The sequence below is a fragment of the Balaenoptera physalus genome, assembly GCF_965194825.1.
Source record: "Balaenoptera physalus genome assembly, chromosome: 4".
NCBI classification, from domain to species: domain Eukaryota; kingdom Metazoa; phylum Chordata; class Mammalia; order Artiodactyla; family Balaenopteridae; genus Balaenoptera; species Balaenoptera physalus.
This window is the reverse complement of record NC_138891.1, coordinates 111,593,605-111,608,679: the sequence shown is the minus strand read 5'-3', so window position 1 is coordinate 111,608,679 and position 15,075 is coordinate 111,593,605. Positions and strand designations below refer to the sequence as shown.

Here is a 15,075-nt window from a genome sequence, read left to right as displayed (position 1 = left end):
ACTTCTCTAAGCCTCAGTTTTCTCAACTGTAAAATGGAAGATAATTTCAGCACATTCCTGAAAGAGGATTAAATAGGATAATGTGTATAATGTGGTTAGCAGTGTTTGATATATAGTAAGGATTGATTTAGGGGAGCACCTATTGGATAATAAACAGATTTTAAATGTATTTGTTTACATATAAATTAAATATAAATTGGAATAGGCCAATGTGTTATAATACCTATAATTTTTTTCATATTGAAAATAAATCTTCTTAAAGATAAGCACGTTTTGGCTAATATCAAAACAAAATGAGCCTTTTTTTTTTTTCTAGTTGATTCAGTAGTTGAGTTGTTACACATTCCTTAGAGGATTCCGACTTCCACGGCCACCATCTTGAGCCTTATTTTTTAATTCTGCATTTATTTTTTCTGGAGTAGTGTGCTGTTTACTTATTGGTGCATTCAACAAATATTTCTTGAGTACCTGCTTTGTGCCAGGCTCAATGCTAGGTGCTGGGGTTATAGTCATGAATAGAAAACATACAACACCCATTTTCATGGAGCTTAGAGACTAACGGGAGAGACAGACATTTTACAAATAATAACACAAATGCATTTAATTACAATAGTGATTAATAACACAAAGAAAAGTATGGTAGTATGACACTATAATGAGAAAGGATCTGTTAATCTAGTGTGGAAAATACGAAGCTAGGCTCCTCAAAAAAAGTGATATTAAAGGTGGAGGTCTACAGGATAAATTGGACAATATATCACTCAAACTTATTGGAAATCACCATAAATTTAATTCAGAAAAGCTGTCAATCCATTTCTGACAGGCATAGCAAGAATACCTTTGTATTACATACTAACAGTTCTATAGTGTAATCTTTAACATGTGACCTCCTTTAAAAATCAATTCTAAAAAAAAGAAGGAAAAAAAAAATCAATTCTAATACAGTCAACACAATCAGATTTTGTGGAAAGCTATTTATTAAATTAGCCTTCAAATAAACAGGTGAGAGCATGAAAAAATAAGAGATGAACATTTTTTATGTGATAATTTTGTGTGGTTGAACCTCTCATATAATACTCAGCTATTCATTTCTGAAATGTTTGAATCGCATTTCTCCAGAATTTTTCTATTTTATTTATTTGTTTGTTTGTTTATTTATTTAGCTTAGTCAATAAGTTTATTATTGTCTTTATCTGAAAAACCTTCATAGAAAATTGTGGTTTGGTTTATCAGCTCCCAGTGGCTCATTCCTGAGCTCTGAGGAAGATTGCCTTCTTCTGAGCTACTCCATCTTTCTTCTGGGCATTTGACATTCTGAGATGATGGTTCTACTTCTTCTTTTAACCTGCTTTCTTGGGCTTCTTCTCATAGACTGGATTCTCTCCTACAGCAGCATGAGCTTTCTTATAATCTCCTCCATCGTGTCTAGAGTCACACTGGTCTTTATTTATTGAGAGAATTATTTCTTGGAAGCATCTTCACCTTTTTAAATCATGTAACACATACAATCTGCAATGTTCTGACCCATGATGTGCTTCCAGTGTACTTCTGCAGTGGATTCCTTGCTTTCTGAATCATAACCAGAGTCTTTTGGTACTGTGAGGGACAGACAAGCCTCCATCCACAGCTCCCTTCAGGGCCCCCAAACCTTTATTTCAAGTAGTAGTTCCGGCAAGCCCTGCATCCAAACAGCAGGCGAAGGCACCAGGTTGACCGTCAGTGCTTTCTGCAGTGTATCCATGAGAGTTCATGAACATAAGCTGCACAAACTATCAGATCTCCTTCTATATGGAATAAGCAATCTGACAAATGATATCTCTCTCGGTTACATGAACTATCATCCTATATTTGGGTTTCCTGTACTTATTTTTATCCTGGATTACCATGCATTTCTGAGCACAGTCATCAGCTTTAACCTCTCGTCTTCTTCCAAATTTCACTTGGTATCTCTTGAGGTAGGCCTTATTCTTGATAACTTTAATAAACCCCATCCTGCAGAACAGAGACGTGTGCCCACCGCTAGCCACAGACCTGCAGATCCAGCACCTCTGAGGGTGGCAGTGGGGTGGGGAAGTGGCCGCAGCCCGAGCTCAGGCACGGTAAGTAGCCAGAACTTTTCTCTTTAAAGAGAACACCTTTGGGATAATTTTCTTTCTAGCAAGATACATCTCTGGAAAATTCCCACTTCATGTTATAGCCTCTTTCCCAATTAAGGCTCGCGCTTTTCTTGAATCCTGCCCCAACTATTGCTCCCTTCGGCTGAGACTCTGCTCTTTCTATCAGTCTTAAGAAGCCATTCCTTTTTTCCCTTGCTCTCTGTGGCTCCTTAATCCCTAAACTAGCTCTCCATATGATCTCTTTTTCTCTTTCCTTTCCTTTTTCTTTTCTAACCTCTTTTTCTCTCTTCCTTTTCTCTCTCGTCAGCCTCTCTTCCTTTTAAATTGTCATTGATAAGGCAAAAGTGAAAGCCTATCAAAAAACTAGCTATTGCTTGAAATCATTAAATAAATAAATATATTTACTAATTTTGAAAAAAAATAAAGCAAGCAAGTGCCTTGGTTTGATGCATTTTATGAGAAAATTATGTCAGACTTCACTTAATGAACATCAAGGAAGCATTTGTAACACACACATACACACAAATAGCACTGAGTTAGGAGTCAAGAAAACTATTCCATCTGATTTTGCAAAAATCAGTATAAGCACATAACCTCTCTGAACCTCAGAGTGATAATTTTTGACAAGGAGTTACTAGATTATTTGTTCTCCTTCGAATTTAGGATTTAATAAACCTTTTATTAAAGTGAAAGATTAATTCAAGATCAAAAGTTTTCTGAGCTTCAGGATACAGAGTAAATAATGTGAATCATTCCACTATATGCTAACATAATCCAGACCTAAAGGTTTATTACATCAAATAATGTGTTTTAGGCAATAATAGAATTCTAGATGATAGGGGAAAATAAACACACATACTAAAAAACACAACCATTCAACCTCCCCCCCCCAAGAAAAAAACAAATATAAGAACTATTACCCATTCCTCTCCTATCCAAACTCTACCTGTTACTCAAGTCTCAGCATAAGCTTCACAGAATCTTCCTGACAATTCCTTAATTAGTGTAAAAGAAAATAGGAGATAAACTGGTTCATGTAACCAGTCTTCCCAACACAACAATAAATGTCTATGTGGTAGGAATCATGTCCTATACCTTTTTTAAAATTAATTTTAAACAAATTGACCTGAACTGAATTAATAAGGTACATAGAAAGCTAAGAAACTCAAATAAAATCCAACATTAACTCAGAAGCAGTTAAAAAAAAAACCAAAAAACCTAGTATACATTACTTAAGAAACTGTGTTTTCAGAGTCATTGAAATAGGAAATGGAAATTAAGAACAAAACTCTTGACTACACTGGCATAAATGTAACTTAAATATACTTTTGTAGGTACTTCAGATACCTACAAAAGTGGCTATGTAATTAGTATGATGCAGGCATTTAGGAAGATATTTTCACGAAGAAAACTAAATAAGAAATTATTTATTTGGGACGCTCAAATAAGATTATCCTCTTCCTTTTTCCCCACAGTTTACAATCTTTGTTTAGGGGCCTTTTACAACATATTTACCACTATGAAAAGTAAAATCATTAAACTCTTCACTAATCATATTTCCTTATTAATGCATGAATTTGTTTATTTTAAGTTTTAACACACATGGGCATTCATCTGAACATATACCCCAATTAAAAAAAATATATATATATCCAGCCTCTAGTTAGAACAAATTCAGATTGGCCTGCATGTATAGCCTACATTGGAATAAAAATGCTTATGATTAAATATTGAAAATTTCCCCAAATGTTATATAAATCTCTGGTGACGAAAATAAAAGAAAGAAACCATAAAAACATCAGTATCCTTAAGGAATCATCAGCTTCTTTTTGTTTGCTCCAGTTATAAATTTTGCATTTGCACATTGCTGCCTAGATTTTCAAAGGGTTCTGCAATGATTAATTTAACAATCTACCCATATTGCTGTAATATAGCCAAGAACTTTTACATATGTATAATTTATAATATTCATATCAAGGACAGATTAGTGGGCAAAATAAAACCTCCAATATCCAGGACTGTTATTAATGCAGAAATGGGCAAGCATCACCAAAATATGACTACTCAAAAAACAGACTTCTCAAACTTAGGCAATTTTACCCCCAAGCATATACAGAAATACACATAACAGTGGTACATCTTCATGAGAGTCAATTTGACCTGATTACTGTGAAGTAAACAAAACGAATTTCTAAAAATTCTAGTAATTATAAATATATATTGAATGCTTATTAAATGCTGGACCTTGTACAAAGAGCTTTGTGTGAATTATTCCATGGAATTCCCACAATAACCCTCAGAAGTGTGCACTACAACAGGGGTTGGTGAACTTTTTTTGTAAAGGGCCAAGTATAAACATTTTACGCTCTGTGGGCCACACACAGTCTATGTCGCAATGATTCAGCTCTGCTGTTGTAGGTTGTAAGAGATCACAGACAATATGTAAAGGAGTAAGCATGACTGTAGTTCAATAAAACTTTATTAACAAAAACAGATAGCAGCCAGATTTGGCTCACAGGCCATAGTTTGCTAACCCCCGCAATTAAAACTCACATTTTACCAGTGTCCATATGTAACTTTCACAGGGCCACACAGCTGGCCAGTGATGAAGTCAGAATTTGAACTCAGGTTTCCTATTGCAGAATCAAAGTAGCTTGCTACTATGCACATCTGCCCCTTGACAGCAACTTAAAGAGCTAACTGTAGTAAAATAAACACAAATATATTCTGCAGTAAAAGGCAAACTGACAAATTTGTAAAAGATAAAACAATAGATTAGAAGAAACTTCACATCTGCAATGGATGCAGGTCCTGGGAAATAAAAGCTTAGGCTCCTCAGATTATCAGATATCTGGTGAAAATTTTGAGGAGAATTTAGCCTATGCTTACAAAATTAACTTTTTTAAAAGGCCCCAAAATTATCTTAAATTTCCATGGTTTCAGGATTCTTTTTCTTATATAAAGACATAGGATGAATTGTCAAAGTCACCCGCCCAGAGTTTTATATATATAGTTATTAATGCCCAGGCACTTTGCAAATGTACAGTGTGCCGTCAGGTTGTGATTAATGACCCACTTTCAGGTCAAAATCCTGCCCAGTCAGAGTGACCTGGCCCTATTAAATAAGTCCCATCTCACCTGGGATAAAATCCACTCTATAGTCCTGGTTACAAGGTCCGATACAATCAAGCACCAGTCTATGGTCTATTCCTCTAGTATACAAAGATTATGGGCTATACCACATTAAAAACAAACAAAAAAACAAAAAACCCCAAACAAAACAAAACAAAAAAACCTTTGCACAGTATGAAAGGAAAGTAAGGAGAGGCACTATCTAGTTAAATCCACTGTGCTTCTTCTGCTGAAATTTGTTCTTGAGAGAGATTTTTATTTAAGAAACATAAATTCTACATGTTACTCTGACTAAATCAGGCATTTAGGAAAAAGCTGCTTATTTGGGCTATACCATCTTCTCCTTTTCAGAAAATCCCTCCCAAACTACATTTTCAATACCTTTTTCAACCTGCACTGAAGGCCACTGAATAGGTTTGTGACACTTGCTTTTTCATTGGCATGTAGAACTGTCATTGTGAACAGTTCCAACTACAATACTCAATGACCCCCAAACAATGAGCAACACGAGAAAACTGTCAGAGTCACAATGTATCTGCTAACTCCTGAGGATGATTCCCTCTCCCCTTTGGCTGCTGGCAGTTTGCTATCTGGGGAGATAAAGAAAGAACAGAAAACTATCCTTTACTGAGAATAGATAACGGGTCAAATGCTTTATCCATATAGTCAGGTTTAATTTTTTCTTTACACTTACACTAAGGGTCATCATCCTCTAATTACAGATGAGGAAACTGAAACAAGAGATTTTACGTGATTCTTCCAAAATCACCTGAACAGTTAAGTGAAGGATTGGGACACTGGTACAGATCTGTCTGACTTTCCCCCCCATCCAAAACATCTCTCAAAGCCAAAAAAACTTTAAAGTCAGACTTTATCCACAGACACTGCAACTGTACAGATGATTATAGCCCATATGTTTCCCTGCCTCCCAAATTATTTTCTAATTTTTGTTCCCTCCTTTTTTGTTTTGTTTTTTGCTTTCTCTTGTTATCATCCGTATTATTGGTATATTAGCGAAGTTTATAAAATTTTGGATGTATCACAGGACGTTCATGGAGCTTGCAGCAATGTGCCACTTCACTAGCCATCTTAACTTGCCTTTTTCTAGAGCCCTCTTGCTCACAGGTGGTTTCTTTTAATTTATCAATTACCATCACAATGTATTTCATTGTTGCTCTTGTTGATTGCTAATGGTCAAACCGGCTTTGGAAAGAATTATAATATTAGAATATTTTAAAGCAGATGTTAGAGACTGTAAGTATGTAAATTGCTCACAGCAGAGCCACAAATAGCTCAAATTTGGCATTCTGACTTGTCACTAACATAAAGATGTGATTCAGATTCATTCACAGCCAGTTACATGAGGAGTAAATGAAGACAAAAGGGTATAAAAATTTAATAAAGATGTAAATGTGAGCAGAGAATGAAATAGGCACATAAACAAGTAGAAAGGTCCAGAAAAATAATGGCTATACACAAAAATGAGTATTGCTCTGAAGTATAAATTCTTATCATAATTTGCTGATTTTTTCCAACTGTTATGACACCCCATGTTATATGTCTGACCCACTGGTTCAAAATGGCCTTCTCTTCACTACAGCAACAGCAGTACTAAGCCAGCGAGAGCAAGCCTGTTCATGATGCTTCCACAGCTCTCCACCACCATTCAAGGATACAATTCCTTGACCTTTGATACAGCAAGCTAATCAAAGAATAATTTCAAAGCTCCTTTGTTTCACAGATACTTGTTAGTCTTTGGCAATAGTTGATTTTATGAAAAGTGCGTCTCTTTTAAAGACGAAAGAGGGGAATATCTAGTTGAAGACAATTGCATTTTTGTGAATATTTGTCATGTTTACAGATCAAAGGCCTACATTTGTTTCTCGTAACTCATAAACACTTCATAAGGAAAGGCCTCTTTGAAGGTTTATGATCATATTACAGCAAGACAGAAAATATAATTTTGATTAATCGGGGTGGCCTATATATTTCTACTGTGGCTTTTAAGATAGAAAAGTTTAAAAGTGGCCCAGTAACCTCTGAAGCGCTGTCATCACAATGGCTGGCTGAAGGAAGATACAATAGCTCTTCGAAGCTCCAAGGCTTGTTGATAACACCTGTGATTGCAGGTGGCTCTTCTTGAAAAGAAACGCACCACCTTCCTCTTCAATTGTGACCACTGTGTTCCACAGTGGGTCAGAGGTGACCAGGGTGCTTTCAAGTTCAGTTTTAGACTTCTGAAGAACTGGATTGTGAGCCCTGACAAGTTCCCAATTTAGCCTGTTAGAAACATAAAAATGGTCTGCTTTCCCTCCTTTAACATATATTTTCATTCACTAAGTATAGCAGGAGATTTAATCTAGTGACTTTCGGAATCCAATTTAAATTTAAATGATAGATTGTAAGATTTTTGTCTAGACATATATTGAGGCTTAAAAAAATAGTAATCTTCACAATATACTTGAGGGAGAGCAAATGAGGTAAAACAAACAAAAAAAAAAAGGAAAAAAATATATCACTGAAAGAGTGAGTGATTTTTTTTCCCCATTACCTTATATACACATTATTTAGAAGTCTAGAAGACAGAACAGAACCAAACCTTAGTATGCTAGAAGTCTTTTGACACAATTGTACTTTTGAGGTATAAAATAAATAGAAAACAACAAAGATACAATGCATGTCTATACTGGGCAATGGCTAAGAAATTTCTGACTAAAATATAATATGATATAGTCAGAACCCATCGGTATATTACATTCAGAATTCCAAATATAAGATGGATATAGACAAATTCAAGTTTGCTAATAAATAAGAATTCAAAACCACATAATGCAATAGGAAAAATAATTGGGGAGAAAATGGAAATACACACTCTGGAAATAGAAAGAGCCCCAGGTTATAATACTCAAAGGCACACTATGTAGAAAAGTGATTGGATCTGTCTTCTGAGTGTCCATGGGTTACAAATTGATAGACAGATTTTTAACTTAATGTAACAAAGAATTTTCTAATGGGGAAACCTGTCCAAATATGGAACGGGCTACCTCATGAGATGGGTTTCACACTACTGAAGATATCTAAGGGCAAGCAGAATCAGGGATGTTGAAGCAAAGATTAAAGATTAAACTATGTTACTGAGGTCACTTCAAACACTTGAGTCTATGAATTTTCTAGTAAGAGAATTGTCTACAATGAGAGAGACCCCAGATTGATAAAAAGAGCATCTCAGAGAAAAATAAATACCACCATACAAGTAACATTAGCTAATAGCAGAAATAAATGTAACTAACACATAGTTTATAAATGCTTCTTTGATGACGAGTTAGGGAGTACAATCAAGGTGACAAGTTTGAACTGTCAAAACCAGGATGTACTGAAGAAATCTGAGAAAAATCTCAAGAAAAGAACAGTGATCTGCATAGGGCTTAGTAAAAAACAAACATTATTACAAAGCTTAATAAAATGCATTCATCAGTATTAATCCAGCACTAATGGGAAGAAAGAAACACTAGTTGGTAAACTCAAGCTTTCCACTTATTACAGGGGTAGTAACACCAGTCAGGCAGGAATGGTCCATAAGACATTTACTTTACCAAGATTACATATTGTCTAAGACCATGTAATGTTTATAGTGTTAACTCTATGCTCATTTAAAAATCCTTAAAATTACTTATTTGAATTCAAAAACTATTTGGAACAAAACAAAGGTGACTTGTTTACTGAACACAAGGATTCCAACTAACTTTTAAGGCATATACTCCATCTAACATTATTAGATCAATTTTTTTTGTTGTGGTTGTTAATATGAGTTTATCGTGAGTGTGGCCCCTATAGCTCAATCTAAAGTAGGGGGTGGAATTCTGAACTCTAAAGTTGAGTATCAGCTCTGAGCCACAGTGATTTTAATTGGCATTGATGTTCTAAGACTGCATGAGCAGCAGATGTCCTGATTTGACTAACTCTAAACTTAAAAAAATCTATTTGAGAAGTTATTACCTACGTCAATATGCTTTTGAAAATGAAGCTTACTTTCAAATGCCCATGAGCGGTAATAGTTAAATGACTATTAACATTTTCATATGATTTTTTTGAGCCACTTTGTTTCTGATATAAAGAGGATTTTAAAAAATTTTAATTAAAACTTCTGATTTTGAGATAAATATAGATTACCACGCAGTTACATGAAATAATACAGACAGATCCTGTGTAGACTTTACCTGTTTACTCAAATGGTAACATTTGAAAAGCTATGGAACAATATCCCAGCCAAGGTACTGGCATTGATACAGTCAAGATACACAATGACATCACAGGCAGCTCTCCTGATACCCTTTTATAATCACATCCACTTTCCTCCTGCCTTCCCATCACTATCCTTAACCCCTGGTTACCACTAATTTTTCTGTTTCTTTATTTTGTCACTACAAGAATGATACATAAAAGTAGTTGAATCATATGTATGTCCTCTTTTGAGACAGGCTTTTTCCTGTCAGCATAATCCTCTGAAAATTAATCCGAGTTGTTTTGTGGATCAATAGTATTACTTTTCATTGCTAAGTAGTATTCCATGGTATGGGTGTACCACAATTTGTTTAACCATTCATCTATTGAAGCATACCTGGCTTGCTTCCAGGTATTAGTTATGAATAAAGCTGCTATGAACGTTCATGCAGATGTCTTTGTGTGTGGGGAGAAAAAGTTTTAATTTGGGGGGATAAAAACCCAGAGTGTGATTGTTGGGTTGTATGGTAGTTTTACAATTACCTCACTGTTTCACAGAGTGAAACACTTTACATTCACAGACTGTAAAATTTTACATTTCCACCAGGATGATCCAGTCTCCCTGAATCCTCACCAGCATTTGGTGTAGTCACTGCATTTTATTAAAATAAATGAAATGGCTAAAGCCACTTCAACAGATGGGTGGTGATAATTCCTTGTAGTTTTAGTTTGCATTTCCTTATCAACTAACAATGTTGAATATATTTTCTTTCATCTGTTTATTAGGCATCTATATACACTGTTCATGTCTTCTGACCATTTTCTAACTGGGTTTTTGTTTTGTGTTTCTTTTTTTCCTTTTTTTAATGTGGAGTTTTGAGACATCTTTATATACAGTTGAATTTGAACACAGGTATTTTTCAATAATAAATACTACAGTACTACACGGTCTGTGTTTGGTTGAATCTGCAGATACCAAGGAACCTCAGATACAGAGGGCAGACTATAAGTCAAATGCAGATTAACACCAGTGATGTTCAAGGATCAACTGTATTCTAAACTTGAGACCTTTATTGGATATGTGGTTTGCAAACATTTTCCTCCAGTCTGCAGCTTTTCTTTTCATCATCTTAACAGAGGCTTTATATCATAATTTTAATAAAGTTCAATTTGTAAATTTTTCCTTGTATTGATTGTGCTTTTGGTGTTGAGTTTAAGAACTCTTTGACTACTCCTACACTCTGAAATTTTTTCTAAAAGTTTTCCAGTTTTACATTTTATATGTTAGTTCATGATCTATTTTAACTTCTATATAAGGTGTAAAATTTAGTTTGAGGTTAATTTTTAGCCCATGGATGTCCAACTGCTCCAACATCATGAATTGAAAAGGAAATCCTTCCTCCTTTGAAATGTTTTTCTACTTTTGTCAAAAATTAGTTGGGCATATTTGTGTAGGCCTATTTCTAGGTTCTCTATTCTGTTACATCAATTTGTATCTATCCCTCCACTGATACAACATAGTCTTGATTAATGCAGCTATATAATGTCTTAAAATCAGGAAATCTGATTCCTACCACTTTCTCTTTTACAAGATTGTTTTAGCTATTTAAAACAATTGCTTTGGGGCTTCCCTGGTGGCGCAGTGGTTGAGAGTCTGCCTGCCAATGCAGGGGACACGGGTTTGAGCCCTGGTCTGGGAAGATCCCACATGCCGTGGAGCGACTGGGCCCGTGAGCCACAACTACTGAGCCTGCGCGTCTGGAGCCTGTGCTCCACAACAAAAGAGGCCACGATAGTGAGAGGCCCGTGCACCGCGATGAAGAGTGGCCCCCCGCTTGCCGCAACTAGAGAAAGCCCTAGCACAGAAACGAAGACCCCACATAGCAATCACTCAATCAATCAATCAATCAATACATCTTTAAAAAAAAAAAAAAACAATTGCTTTGCCTTTCCATATAATTTTAGAACAATCTTCTCTATGTCTTAAAAAAAAAAAAACTTGCTGGAATTTTAATAGGAATTGTCTTAAACTGCTTTTTATTTGGGAGAAATGACATCTTCACTATGCTGAGTCTTTTAATCTGTGAGCGCAGTATGCACCTTCATTTATTTAGATCTTTTCACCTCTTTCACTGGTGTTTTATAGTTGTCAGCATACAGTCCTGTTTAAATTTTATTATATTTATAAATAAATATTTCTTTTGAGAGAGAAAAAAGGGAGGGAAGAAGGGAGAGAGGGAGAGAAGAAGGGAGGAAGGTAGGGAGGGAAGAAGGGGGCACAATTAAAAATGACATATTTTTAAAAAAATTTTTATGGTCCCACGTTCATTGCTAGTACACAGAAATATACTTGATTTTTGTATATGTTTCTTGCATCTTGCAATCTTGCTAAACTTACTTCTTAGATCTTGTTTTTTGGTTGTTTGGATTCCTTGGAATTTTCTACATAGATCATCATATTACCCATAAATAGGGACAATTTTATTTCTTCTATTCCAGTCTTATGTCTTTTCTTTCCCTTTTTTTGCTTTATTTCATTAGCTACAACTTTCAACACTATGTTAAATAGGAATGGTGAGAGCACACACATTTGCCTCGTTCTCAAACTTAGGGGGAAAGCATTTAGTTTCTGGCCATTAAGTATATTATTAGATGTAGGTTTTTAGTAGATGCTGTTAGTCAAGTTCAAGAAGTTCTCTATGGCTATTATTCTGAACTGTTTAATTCTAAATGGGTATTGAATTCTGTAAAATACTTTTTCTGCATCAATGAATTTAATGCTTTTTTTCTTCTTTAGCCTGTTAATATGATGGATTATATTAGTTGATTTTAAATATTTAACAAGCTTCACATCTCTGGAATAAATCCTACTTGGTTATGGTGTACAATTGTTTTTATGTGTCACTACATTGCATTTGTTAATATTTTGTTAAGAATCTTTCTGTCTATATTCAAGAGGAATATTGGTCTGTGGTTTTCCTTTTATTAATGTCTCTATCTGCTTCTGGTATCAGGGCAATACTGGCTTCATAAAATGTACTATGAAGTATTCCTTCTTTTTCCATTTTCTGGAAAAGATTGTATAAAGTTAGTGTGAAGTATTTAAATGTTTCATAGGATTACCAATTGAAAACATCTGTACCTGAAAAATAAATAAATAAAAACTTTGTATCACTATTAAACCAGTGTAGTCAATAGATACTTAGAATCGGTTTTAGAAGAATCCAAAACATCAAAGCATAGAAAAAGATCATCTACATGTTAGATCATGGTAGGTCAAATGGAAACACTATTTCAAGACATCCTGATCTAAAAGTTGGGAGATATGAGATGGAGCCACAGTAAAGCACCATGGGTCATCACTGTCCAAGTGTTTTGGAAATTTTTCCCTAATTAAGACAAATAAATATTGACTGCTTTTATCTACTGAGAAAGAAAGAAAGAAAGAAAGAGAGAAAGAAAGAAAGGAAGGAAGGAAAGAAAGAGAAGAAAAGAAAGAAAGAAGGGGAGAGGAAAGAAAGAAAAAGAGAAAGAAAACATCTGTACTTATAGATTTACTATTTGAAAGTTACAAACCAAATGTCTTCAATAGTTATAGAATATTCAAATTATATACTTCATATTGGGTGAGTTGTGGTAGTGGTTTTTACGAATAGATCCATATCATTTAAGTTAGCAAATTTATGTACGTAAAATTGTTCCTAGTATTCTTATATTATCATTTTGATGTCTGCAGAGTGACATATCTTAAAAACTAAATAGAAGAACACTTTATTGTATTTACCCACACATTTTTTCCATTTTTTCTTCTTCCTCACTGATATTCCAGTGTTCCTTCTTTTTATAATCTCCCTTCAGTTTAGGGGATTTCCCTTAGCTATTCTTTGAGGATAGGTCTGCTGGTCACAAATTCTCTTCGTTTTCTTTCACTTGAGAATGTCTTAATTTACCTGTCATTCCTGAAGGATATTTTTGCTGGTTTCTAGTTAATAACTTGCAATAAATATCTTTAAGCACATAGTATTTTCTTTTTAATATATAGTAGGCTTATAGCCTTAGAATAAAGTACCTTAAGTGAAATAACTCAATGATCATGCTATAGCATTTTTTAACATAAGTGCTGACAAACTGTTTTCCAAAAGGAATGCAGAAAATTATACACCAAGAAAAATAGTGCATAAAAGTGATCCTTACTCTTAGAGAGAGGATGGACTACTAAGACCCTTCCAACTTCATGATTCCAACTGATACCATTGAGGAGGCTCATTTATCATGGTAATTTTTAGACATGACTGTATTAGGGTTCTCCAACGAAACAGAGTGAACAGGATGTATATATATATATGAGGCGACTTCTTATAGAAATCAGTTCAAACAGTTATAGAGGAAGAGAAGGCCCACAATCTAGCCTTCTGCCTGCTGGAGAATCAGGAAAGCTGGGGATATAATTCAGTTCAAGGGTAGCTGATGACGTAACTCCCAGTAGGAGGCCTAAGGCCTAAGAACCAGGGTGCCACTGGTATAAGCCTCAGAGTTGGAAGGGCCAAGAACCAGAAGCTCCAATGTTCAAAGACAGAAAAAGATGAACTTCCCAGCTCAAGAAGGGAGAGAGAGAAAGAGAAAATTCACCAGTCCTTCACCTTTTTGTTCCATCGGGGTCAACAAACTGGATGGTGCCTGGCCACATTGGTGAGGGTGGTCTCTTTATTCAGTCACTGAATCAAATGCTAAATCTATTCCGGAAACACATCCACAGACACACCCAGAAATAAATTTTTACCACCTATTTGGCATCCCTTAGCCCAGTCAAGCTGACACAAAAAATTAACCATCACAATAACAAGGAAGAATCAACTTTGAAGAGCAGTGAGAAGTTTCTTTTGCCTTTGACATTCTCAATCAATACTTGTTTATTCCCACACCAGTTCACCTGGGCATTTTTGCTTCACTTCTCTTCCCCAGCTCAGAAACATCACTGATGATGCATATCCTACACTGAACTTTCTTTTCTATAAAGACCTTAGGGATGAGTTTAGGCCACACTACACTTTACAACTGTCCTTGAGAAAGTAGAACTACTGACTTCTATAGTTAGTTGAAAAGCTATGACTAGACCCAGAGATACTGGTGTTCTATTAATGATTTTTACCTTTAAATGAAAGGACTCATCAGGCATTTTTGAGGGCTGAAAAACTTCTACACACCCAGAAACACCTTAACTAGTGTACTCTTGGAAATCTCTGAACTTGTATATGAGATACTTTTGAAAAGATTACCCTTTAAATTATGTCAAAATAATGAGAATATACAGAAAATAATTTTATTTATCATTTTGTCATAAATTGCAAGGAAAATATAATTTTCATCCATTTAGTTTTCAAAAGAGATCACAAGTAGTAAAATCATTAATAATCATAATTTACACATTGGTCTCTGCCTTATAAAAAGAAGCAGAAATAACCATATTATGCAGATGTTCAGCAGCATGGCTGAACTAGACCTGTAAAATTGATTCCTTAGAAAATATGTCCTTCACATTATCCATAAGTATATAAATTTGACTCAAGTTTATTGTGCAAATATATCTATACATACATTCATATTT

At 34.9% G+C, this 15,075-nt stretch overlaps 1 protein-coding gene and 1 pseudogene across 4 annotated transcripts in view; both read right to left on the bottom strand.

The window, feature by feature from the left end:
• Positions 1 to 15,075, bottom strand: part of GBE1 (1,4-alpha-glucan branching enzyme 1) — a 283,451-nt gene that overhangs the window by 105,503 nt on the left and 162,873 nt on the right. The gene's annotated exons all lie outside the window — the stretch shown is intronic.
• LOC309660071 (large ribosomal subunit protein uL18 pseudogene) lies at positions 932 to 14,059 on the bottom strand (annotated as a pseudogene). The gene has a single exon. The product of its transcript is annotated as a large ribosomal subunit protein uL18 pseudogene (transcript).